This window comes from Staurois parvus, unplaced genomic scaffold (assembly GCF_062004578.1).
Source record: "Staurois parvus isolate SC_StPar_1 unplaced genomic scaffold, SC_StPar_1.0 ptg000634l, whole genome shotgun sequence".
Lineage (NCBI taxonomy): Eukaryota > Metazoa > Chordata > Amphibia > Anura > Ranidae > Staurois > Staurois parvus.
This window is the reverse complement of record NW_028318430.1, coordinates 5,572,501-5,583,246: the sequence shown is the minus strand read 5'-3', so window position 1 is coordinate 5,583,246 and position 10,746 is coordinate 5,572,501. Positions and strand designations below refer to the sequence as shown.

Sequence of the window (10,746 nt, the reverse complement as noted above, 5' to 3'; positions counted from 1 at the left end):
TTTGCACAGTTATTTTAACGGTCATGTTGGAAAATTCGCAACTGATTTGGATGATCGGCCGATTTTCCTGGCAATGATGGGCAAATTGGCCGATTGGTTTACCGATAAAAAATCTGCGCATGAGCCATGACCTGCCAGGTTACCAGAAGTCTGACAACGCCACCATCAAACCCGCCCCGCAGGCCAGAGTACTTGGTGTCATTCTGGACTCCAACCTATCCTTCCAGCCCCAAGTCCACTCTTTAACAAACTCGTGCAGACTCCACCTCCGCAACATCGCCAAAATCCGCACGTTCCTAACCCCAGAAACCACTAAACAGCTCATCCACTCCCTCATCATATCACGACTCGACTACTGCAACTCCCTCCTCACTGGCCTGCTTCGCCGCTGGCTATCCCCGCTTCAGTCGATCCTGAATACGGCTGCCAGACTCATTCACCTTTCCAACCGCTCCGTTTCCGCCACCCCCCTCTGCCAATCCCTCCACTGGCTTCCGATTGCGCAACGGATCAAAATCCTAACACTGACGTACAAAGCTGTCCACCATACTGCCCCAAACTAAATCACTGACCTAATATCCAAGTACCACCCAGCACACACACTCCGCTCCTCACAAGACCTCCTTCTCTCTAGTTCCCTGGTCTCCTCCTCCCATGCCCGCCTCCAGGACTTCTCCAGGGTGTCACCCATCCTCTGGAACTCCCTGCCCCAACCCATCAGATTATCACCTACTCTCCTCTCCTTTAGGCGCACCCTGAAAACCCATCCCTTCAGGGAAGCCTACCCCACCCCCTGCTAACTTGCCGATCTCCTCCACTCTTCCTACCACTCCATCCCCCACAGCTATCTCCTCCTGTACCACTATCCCCTCCCTCCTAGATTGTAAGCTCGAAAGAGCAGGGCCCTCGATCCCCTCATGTTTTGCATTGTATTGGTATTGTTCGGTCACATGTTCTGTCCCCCTTTGTAATGTACAGTGCTGAGTGAACCATTGGCGATTTATAAATACTGTATAATAATAATAATGTATTTTATATGAAAAAGTCCTGCGGCTACAACAAAGAAGTCCGCTATATTTTATATGAAAAAGTCTTGCGGTTGCAATAAATGTACCCATTTGTATCCAAATAAAAACATAATGTATTTGTATTGCTGTCACATTGTATGGTGTGATCCCATCTCTGTCAAACTGGTTTCTTGTCCCATTCTTTCATGAGCATTGGTGGCAGCATCGGCACCGACTGATTTTTCATTTATCGGCCGATAAATGGCCTGTCTATGGCCTGCATTAGGCTCCATATACACGGGACACTTCTGAATGATGGAAACTGACTGCTGGAAAATGTAAGTTAAAAAACATCTGTTTAGCCGCGTTTGCATACCGCGTTTATGACCGTTTGCGTTTAGAAGCATTTTTTAAAGATAACCTTCAGGAGACAAAATGCCCAGAATTCACTGAAAAACAGTACAAAATTAACGATTTCACACATTTTGAGAGAAATAGAGAGCAGAAGCAGAGAGCAGTATTTGTTGAGAATTGCTTTTTTTGTGTGTTTGGATGTGTTCCAGCTCATTTCTGTGCAGAAATTATTGCAGCAGTGTCTAACATATTTTCTTTCATGCGAGACCTCAAAGTATGGTGTACCAGGTCCATTTGAGTAACAGGAAGATGCTTTGCATGCATTTTTCATGATGAAAAAAGGCTCTGGACAGCATCTGGAAATGGAAGAGTTAAAAAAATGTTTTCAAGTGCTTATAAATGTTGTTAGCTGATAAAATGTACTCCTGAATGCAAGTTTTCTGCGTTCAAAAAAACGATTGTAAACTCAACTGTCTGTAAATGACATAATGTACATGGACACATTGGAAAACATTAGGGTGAGCTCAGGGGCTGCTGAAAATAAAACGCAGAACAGCTCCTAAATGTGAGTTTATCAGCTGCAGTGTACATGAGCCTTTACAAAACGAACAGCCCTAGTGCTCCCTGTAGCTTATCTGTCATTTCCATGTGTTCTGCAGCCAGCACATTGCAGCTCCACCAGATACTAGTCTATACATCTCAGCTCCATCACAAACATGAACTACACCCATCACAGCAACTACAGCCGCTGCTGTACACACACCATATGATGCCCAGCACTTGGCAACACGTCACGTGACAGCTGCCTGCCCCACACGTCACGAACCCCCCTTCTTCTCCCGTCCCCTTTGCAGCTTTAGAAGGATGTCCCTCCCCTCCCTCATTTTGATTGGTTGCGCCGTTTTCGCTTTGCCTTGCGATTGGTAGCGGTGCTGCAGGCTGTTTCTTCTTCTTCCTGTGTTGCTCGTAGCGGCCACTTGATCCTTTCGGGTGAACTGGGTCCCTGAGCTCGTAGTCTGCGGATGTGACCCTTTTGGGGGTGGTTTCCCCCGTACAGGGCACCTGGACGGTCATAGCAGGTGAGTGATGGCATATGGGAGGGCGGTGTGTTGTAGAGGTGTCTCGATCGCCCCCATCATCCTTGTACTTGGAGTGTTTCCTCCCCTAGCTATGTGTGTGTCCCATTTATGTTTGGGAAGGTCGCCGGTGATCATCACCTATACCCACATGAGGACCCATATGTCCAGGCTGCTATTGCAGTGCATTGGACATAGTGCTTTCCTTGTGATCGGGCAGCAGGTGGGCAGTGGTCTTCCTCAACATGGCTGGAGCACTGACATTTCTCTGGCAGGCCATGTATTCACACTGGTAGGGTGGGCCCTCCACCTAGTGCAGGTGATCAGATGTCATCATGGAGGGGGAGGCCTAAGCTGACAGCCCATCTTTTATTCATGTGCCCCCTCCCCCATCTGTAATATGCATTTAATCATATGCCTCCCATCCATCCTTCTACAGTCAGGTGGGGGCTGTATTAAATGTGATGGATTTATGGGATCTCCTGTCTCTGTAGAAAAGCTTGACTTTCTATTGTAGAAACACCTGTCATTACCGTCTACTGGTTTGGGGCAGATTTTAATTATCTGCTTGTGATCTAAAATAATTGGTATTGTCAGGCAGATAATATTGTACATGCTCAATTTCTTTTCCTTCAACCAGCATGTTTAACAAAAATAAAAAAATGATTGGATTCCCCTATCCATAGTGCTGATGGGGAAGTTATTATTATTACAGGTACTTGTATAGCGCTGTCAATCTATGCAGCGCTATATATATATATATATATATATATATATATATATATATATACACACATACATTCACATCAGTCCCTAACCCTCAAGGAGCGTACAATCTAAGGTCACTAACTCACATTCATGCATACACATACTATGGACAATTTTTAGACTGGGATCCAATTAAAGTGTTACTAAACCCACAACAGTAAAATTAGTCTGTATATGCAGTAGAGCATGCTTCTTATACTCGCTGTGGAACCTAAGGAGTTAATACTCTGCATTTTTTAGAAATGCTGTTTGAAACTGACTTCTCTGATCCTCCCCTTGTTCCAGTGTCTCCCTCTTATCTCCTGATAAGACATATCCTGGAGTCACTCTGGCATGCTCAGTTTGTGTAGCTCTAGATGTTTTTTTTACTTGGGAGAGTACATGTGATCAGCACAGGGCCAATCAGCAATGTCCAGACGGAGGTCAAGGGTTTTGCATCCTCCTAGAGCAGAAAGAAAACTCCTCCTACAAGCTTTAACATGTGCTCTGCTGGACGCATGATTATTATTATACAGTATTTATAAAGCGCCAATAGTTCGCTCAGCGCTGTACATTACAAAGGGGGACAGAACATGTGACCGAACAATACCAATACAATGCAAAACGAGGGGATCGAGGGCCCTGCTCTTTCGAGCTTACAATCTAGGAGGGAGGGGATGGTGGCACAGGAGGAGATAGCTGTGGGGGATGGCATGGTAGGAAGAGTGGAGGAGGTCGACAAGTTAGCAGGGGGTGGGGTAGGCTTCCCTGAAGAGATGGGTTTTCAGGGTGCGCCTAAAGGAGAGGAGAGTAGGTGATAATCTGATGGGTTGAGGCAGGGAGTTCCAGAGGATGGGTGACACCCTGGAGAAGTCCTGGAGGTGGGCATGGGAGGAGGAGACCAGGGAACTAGAGAGAAGGAGGTCTTCTGAGGAGCGGAGAGTGCGTGTTGGGCGGTACTTGGATATTCGGTCAGTGATGTAGTTCGGGGCAGTATGGTGGACAGCTTTGTACGTCAGTGTTAGGATTTTGAATTTGATCCGTTGCGCAATCGGAAGCCAGTGGAGGGATTGGCAGAGGTGGGTGGCGGAAACGGAGCGGTTGGAAAGGTGAATGAGTCTGGCAGCCGTATTCAGGATCGACTGAAGCGGGGATAGCCAGCAGTGAGGAGGGAGTTGCAGTAATCGAGTCGTGATATGATGAGGGAGTGGTTAGTAGTTTCTGGAGTTAGGAACGTGTGTATTTTGGCGATGTTGCGGAGGTGGAGTCTGCACGAGTTAGTTAAAGATTGGACTTGGGGCTGGAAGGATAGGTTGGAGTCCAGAATGACACCAAGTACTCTGGCCTGTGGGGCGGGTTTGATGGTAGCGTTTTTCAATGTGATAGAGAAGTCAATGGGGGGTGGTGTCCGGGCTGGGGGGAAGACAAGAAACTCTGTTTTGGAGAGGTTCAGTTTAAGGAAGTGGAGAGACATCCAGTCTGATATGTCGCTCAGTAGGTGTGTGATTCGGGAGGAGACTGAAGGGGTGAGGTGGGGGGTTGAGAGATAGATTTGTGTGTCGTCGGCATAGAGGTGGTAGTTGAAGCCGTGAGAGTGTATGAGTTGGCCAAGGGAGGAGGTGTAGATGGAGAAGAGAAGGGGCCCGAGGACAGAGCCTTGAGGGACCCCAACAGAGAGGGAGAGTGAGAGGGAGGTGGTAGCATTATAGGTAACGCTGAAAGAGCGTTGTGACAGGTAGGATGAGAGCCAGGAGAGAGCAGAATCTCTGAGGCCGAGGGAGTGTAATTTTTTGAGGAGGAGGGGGTGGTCGACTGTGTCGAAGGCTGCAGAGAGGTCAAGGAGTAGGAGCACTGAATAGTGGCATGATAGAAGTCATAGGCTTTCTCTAAGCCCAGGTTCACACTGGATGCTACTTAGCATGCGATTTGCATTCCCTGCGACTTGCACATTGCATGCCAAGTTGCACCCTATTGTCCGCAATAAAAATTGGAGCGGTCATATCGGTGTGGTTCTGGCTTGGTCGGAGCCGCACCGATTTCAAAAGTAGTACATGCACTACTTTTGGTGCGATTTGCATAGACATTTGTATCAGACGTCTTGCAAATCACACCTGAAATTGGCATGTCGTGCGACTTCACTGTAAGTCACACGATTTCAAAGTCAGGCTTGATATGAACGGAGGGTTACTGCTGATGAGAAGAAGTTATATAGCAGTTTATATTTACTAAAATAAATGCATTTCCATATTGTGTGAGACCAGATATAGTGAATGCAGGGTCCTGGGTTTAGTAACCCTTTAACCTACCAGCATGTCTTTGGAGTGTGGGAGGAAACCCACGCAGGCACAGGGAGAGCATTGTATCCTGACTACACAGAGACTTCCCTGCCATCAGAATACACTGATCAATGCTGCCGGCTTTAGTTGGCAGCACTGATCGATTGGGAAAAACCCGAAAGGCCAGTTCTACAGAAATTGATCGGTAGAATGACTTCTGTACAACCAGCTGTGGATTGAAATGTGGCTGACCCGGCCATGTTTCGGTACATCTTTGGCCAACTTTATACATTGTAAATAAAAGGCCATCTCCAGCAGTTACAAAAAAATAAATAAATACTTGTGCAATTGGGTCCTGCCTGCATTGCAATGGTTAAAGTCGAAATTAAACAGCTTACCAGCAGGCGGGCTACTTATTACAGAAGCATCATGCAATAAGATAGACTTACCTGACACCTTGCAGTGCTCTGTAAAATGTACACTGAGCATGCACAGCTTTGTCAACATTTCCGTTGCGGTGCCTGTGTTCCAGGAAAACTGAACTCATGTGCTGTAGTTATGTCAACCCACGTGGGTAAATGAGGATGGCCAAAGATGGGCACCAGGGAGAAGATAGTGGTGCTGTATGCGCAGCTTAGTTCACATTTGCAGCATGGTGTGCGTGCGTGTGCGTGCGCAGGGATTCTCATCCCTCCCCAGCCAACCAAGATGGCTAAAGACAAGAACCTGGAGAAAGCTAGGGAGCTGATGGAAGCATTGAATTAGCAGCTTAGTTTACATTTCCAGCATGGTACCTGTGTGTTGGAATGGCTGAACTCTTTTGTGCATACGTAGGAGTTACGTGATCTCGCAGCCACCAGTCAAGATGACCAAGGACAGACACCAGGAAGTAGCTGATGAAAAGATGGCATGGTGTCTTTGTGCTGGGATGACTGCCAGTTGATGCAGCTGACTTTCAGTCTGTGTACAGCTGTTTGTTCAACAGAAGCCGGTCTTACGACTGACGTCTTTCACACGGTCATGCTGGAAAACCATTTTTTTTTTTCCAAGAGTTCCTCCATGTTAATAAGGTTGAGAAGGCCTATTTAACATGTTGCAACTCTTGCGTTCAAAAATCAAAGGGCTTTCTTCATGGTCTGACTGCTGTCATCAGATCGGTTGCATCCCTTGCTTTTATATTTTTCCAGACTTATTCCAGTCAGGAATAAGAAATGCAGATGGGCTTGGTATAGACAGTTTGGCTTACCTAACTGATGTTCAGCTACTGGATTCAGGAATCTCAAGTATCTCCTGAGATCGCCAAAGGGCCATGAATTATATTCAACATCTTATACTACAGGAGATGATGGACCACGTTACACAGGGCAATCAAAGAAAAGTTAGCTTGTAATAATCTAAAGAAAACTTCCTGCTTTGAACTCTGCATCTATCAGAATTGCGTGATAAGAATGATTTTATTCATTTGGCCTGTTATTTTAGAAGCAGTAATTAAATTATCATATACAGGTGACACTCGAAAAATTAGAATATCTTGCAAAAGTTCATTTATTTCAGTAATGCAACTTAAAAGGTGAAACTAATATATGAGATAGACTCATTACATGCAAAGCAAGATAGTTCAAGCCGTGATTTGTCATAATTGTGATGATTATGGCTTACAGCTCATGAAAACCCCAAATCCACAATCTCAGAAAATGAGAATATTGTGAAAAGGTGCAATATTCTAGGCTCAAAGTGTCCCACTCTAATCAGCTAATTAAGCCATAACACCTGCAAAGGGTTCCTGAGCCTTTAAATGGTCTCTCAGTCTGGTTCAGTAGGAATCACAATCATGGGAAAGACTGCTGACCTGACAGTTGTGCAGAAAACCATCACTGACACCCTCCATAAGGAGGGAAAGCCTCAAAAGGTAATTGCAAAAGAAGTTGGATGTTCCCAAAGTGCTGTATCAAAGCACATTAATAGAAAGTTATGTGGAAGGGAAAAGTGTGGAAGAAAAAGGTGCACAAGCAGCAGGAATGACCGCAGCCTGGAGAGGATTGTCAGGAAAAGGGCATTCAAAAGTGTTGGGGACTTTCACAAGGAGTGGACTGAGGCTGGAGTCAGTGCATCAAGAGCCACCACACACAGATGGATCCTGGACATGGGCTTCAAATGTCGTATTCCTCTTGTCAAGCCGCTCCTGAACAACAAACAATGTCAGAAGCGTCTTACCTGGGCTAAAGAAAAACAGACCTGGTCTGTTGCTCAGTGGTCCAAAGTCCTCTTTTCTGATGAGAGATACTTTTGCATCTCATTTAGAAACGAAGGACCCAGAGTATGGAGGAAGAATGGAGAGGCACACACTGCAAGATGCTTGAAGTCCAGTGTGAAGTTTCCACAGTCTGTGTTGATTTGGGGAGCCATGTCATCTGCTGGTGTTGGTCCACTGTGCTTCATTAAGTCCAGGGTCAACGCAGCCGTCTACCAGGAGATTTTGGAGCACTTCATGCTTCCTTCCACAGCTTTATGGGGATGCTGACTTCATTTTCCATCAGGCACCTGCCCACACTGCCAAAAGCACCAAAACCTGGTTCAATGACCGTGGGATTACTGTGCTTGATTGGCCAGAAAACTGGCCTGACCTGAACCCCATAGAGAATCTATGGGGCATTGCCAAGAGAAAGATGAGAGACATGAGACCGAACAATGCAGAAGAGCTGAAGGCCACTATTGAAGCATCCTGGTCTTCCATAACACCTGAGCAGTGCCACAGGCTGATAGCTTCCATGCCACGCCACATTGAGGCAGTAATTGCTGCAAAAGGGGCCCAAACCAAGTACTGAGTACATATGCATACTTCTACATTTCAGAGGTCTGATATTGTTCTATGTACAATCCTTGTTTTATTGATTGCATGTAATCAAATTTTCTGAGATTGTGGATTTGGGGTTTTCATGAGCTGCAAGCCATAATCATCACAATTATGACAAATCACGGCTTGAACTATCTTGCTTTGCATGTAATGAGTCTATCTCATATATTAGTTTCACCTTTTAAGTTGCATTACTGAAATAAATGAACTTTTGCACGATATTCTAATTTTTCGAGTTTCACCTGCAACCCAAGAGAGGGGGTAAAATTTGGTAGTTGAGCCACTAGGGCATGCAGCTGCTCAGGACTGCACACAGGCCAAAAATTAAATGGCATGTCGTATTTGATGGATGGTACTGCCGCTGGACGCAACCCATTTAAGTTGTGGCACACTGGGTCAGCATTTGTATGGTTAAAACAGATGAGGACATGAGAAGTTGCCTCCTCACCACTTTTCAAATGCTTCTGCAAAAACGATCCAAATACTATTTAAAAAAAGGGGACTACAGGCCAGTCAGGCTAACATCAATAGAGTGTAAACTATTGAAGGGGATGATGAGGGACTATATCTAAGAATTTGCTGATGACCATAGTATCATTGGTAGTAGTCTGCATTTATCTATGAAAGCTCTTTCTAGTCAGACCAATCTGTTAGCAGTCTACGAGGAAGTGAGCTGTCGTCTAGATAGAGGAAGGCCTGTGGATGTGGTGTGTCTGGATTTTCCCAAAGAATTCAACACCGTTCCCCATAAATGCTTAATTTACAAATTGAGGTATGTTGACATGGATGATAATGTATGTACCTTGGAGAGAAAACTGATTACAAAGGCGTGCCCAAAGGGTGATGATGAATAATGTGTACTCAGAATGGTCTGGATTTGTAAGTGGGGCTCTGTTCTGGGACCAGTTCTGTTTAATTCATAAATGATATAGAGTTTGGTAACTCAATCTCCATGGTTGCTGATGATACAAAGCTAAGAAGAGCAATAATTCCACAGCGGGATTTAGAAACTTTACAAGAAGACCTCAATAAAATAAAGGGGTGGGCAGTTACATTGCAAATTGGTTTAATGTTAAAAAATTTAAATTAATGCACTTGGGGGCTGAAAATATGAACGCAAGTTACTTGATAGGGGGAGAACCTTTTAGCGAATCCAGGATGGAAAAAGATCTGGGTGTCTGAGTAAATCGCAGGCTCAGCAATAGCATGCAATGCCAAGCTGCAGCAAGCAAAACTAACAGACTATTAATGTACAATAAAAAAGGTATTTACTCAAGAGCGTGCTTCCGCTTTACAAAACTCTGGTCCAGCTGCATCTTGAGTATTCCATCTAGTTCTGGCCACCAGTCTTTTGGACAGATATGCTGGAACTGGAGAGACTCCAGAGAAGGGCGACAAAACTAATAAGGGGTCTGGAGGACTTAAGAGTTACAACTACAAACCTTAAACTTATTCTCCCTGGAGAAGAGACGCTTAAAAGGGGATATGATCACGATATACAAATATCCTAATGGTGGTTCTAGCATAGGGTGGAAGTTATTCAGTTATTGTCTTTTTTCTTTTTTGCCATCTGTGTCCCATTATGCAGAGTTCCCTTAACTTCCTGTCCCATAGCCAATCAAGCAGTGAGAGGAAATCCCTGCAATTTAAGGGAATTCCTTGGGAACCCCAGAGTTACCACAGGAAGTGCCCGTACTGGAAGATTTTCTCTCTATTACTTTTATGGGGACAACCCAAAATTTTACTTTCAATGATAACGATAAACCATAACAAATATGGTGAATCCCTTAAGGGGTGTTCAGACTGCACTAAACACTGACAAGCATTCTAATCCCTCTGCACTCTATCCACAACAAAAAAAATGTTTTGCTTTTAGTTATACTTCACCTTCTTTGAGTGGCCATGTGTCCTGTTGGACGAGAACCTTGTATAGTGGGTTCTTTACTGTCAGAATGGTAAGAATGTGTAACTCCCTAACACAGTTGGTGGTGTTTAAAAAAAAAAAAAAAAAAAAAAAAAAAAACTCTTGGATGGGCATCTTACTGAATACAAGGATATGGGAAATGGTACACACGTGGAACTGGATGGAATTTTATTCAGCCTTGCCAACTATGTAACTTTATTACTAGTGGTGCACCAAAATGAAAATTCTGGTGCCGAAACCGAAAATTCTAAATGCACTTGGCTGAAAACCGAAACTGAAATGTGCAGTTTTTAAAAATGAATATATAATTTTTGGAAAAAAATACACTTTGATTAAAAAAAACAATATATACCACAATTGTATTGTAAAATATATAAGAGGATGTTACGGCGAGTAAATTGATACCCAACATGTCATGCTTTAAAATTGCAAACGCTCGTGGAATGGCGTGAAACTGCTGTACTTAAAAATCTCCATGGGTGATGCTTTAAACATTTCTACAGGTTAG

General features: G+C 44.5%; 1 protein-coding gene across 10 annotated transcripts in view; it reads left to right on the top strand.

Annotated features, from left to right (window-relative positions):
* Positions 1-2,305: 2,305 nt before the first annotated feature.
* Positions 2,306-10,746, top strand: part of HERC2 (HECT and RLD domain containing E3 ubiquitin protein ligase 2) — a 233,271-nt gene continuing 224,830 nt past the window's right edge. For 9 of the 10 annotated variants that reach the window (XM_089693500.1, XM_089693499.1, XM_089693498.1 and 6 more), the window contains exon 1: positions 2,306-2,440. The gene's annotated coding sequence lies outside the window, so the exon portion shown is untranslated. The remainder of the gene's footprint in view (positions 2,441-10,746) is intronic. The other variant, XM_089693492.1, reaches the window with a different exon arrangement.